The 683-nt window shown below is 40.1% G+C and overlaps 1 non-coding gene across 1 annotated transcript; it reads right to left on the reverse strand.

The window, feature by feature from the left end:
- Positions 1 to 273: 273 nt before the first annotated feature.
- LOC141710057 (small nucleolar RNA R71) lies at positions 274 to 380 on the reverse strand. Its single transcript, XR_012570598.1, has one exon. It is a non-coding gene; the product is annotated as a small nucleolar RNA R71 (small nucleolar RNA).
- Positions 381 to 683: the final 303 nt, after the last annotated feature.

Here is a 683-nt window from a genome sequence, read left to right on the forward strand (position 1 = left end):
TCAAGCACGATCCAGATGATACAGAATTCAGTTTAGTTTGGGGGTTCTCCTACTGAAGACCCCAACATGCACATCAGGGATTTTATCGAGATCTGCGACACTTTCAAATTCAATGATGTGACTGAAGATGTTATCAAGCTACGACTCTTCCCATTCTCTCTAAGGGACAAAGCTAAGTGTTGGTTACACTATCTACCAGAAGGGTCTATCACAACTTGGGAAGATCTTGCTCAAAATTTTCTCACTAAATTCTTCCCCATGGCGAAGACTACAGCAATCAGGAATGCTCTTACCCAGTTCGCACAGCAAACTGGAGAATCTCTGTGTGAGGCTTGGGATCGATATAAGGAGATGCTAAGGAAGTGCCCACACCATGGCATGTAACACCCCGAAATCCGGGGTCGGGGATCCGGGTTGTCACGAGTTCCATTTCCCTTAATAACACCCAATCTTAATAAATAATCAACTACTCTGTACTGTGACCCCACAATAAACACACACACCACAAGTTATAGCCTCAGAGATGAATATCCAAAAATAATCACAAGTCGTTTTATTCCATAATTATATGCCAATGCACCTTAAACAGGTTTCTGAATAAATTTACATTTCTTTGCCATTATTAAAATTCATAATATACATAATTCTGGTACATCATTAGTTGAAAACTTAGCCTATTGGTA

Source organism: Apium graveolens, chromosome 2 (genome assembly GCF_009905375.1).
Source record: "Apium graveolens cultivar Ventura chromosome 2, ASM990537v1, whole genome shotgun sequence".
In the NCBI taxonomy this organism is placed as follows: domain Eukaryota; kingdom Viridiplantae; phylum Streptophyta; class Magnoliopsida; order Apiales; family Apiaceae; genus Apium; species Apium graveolens.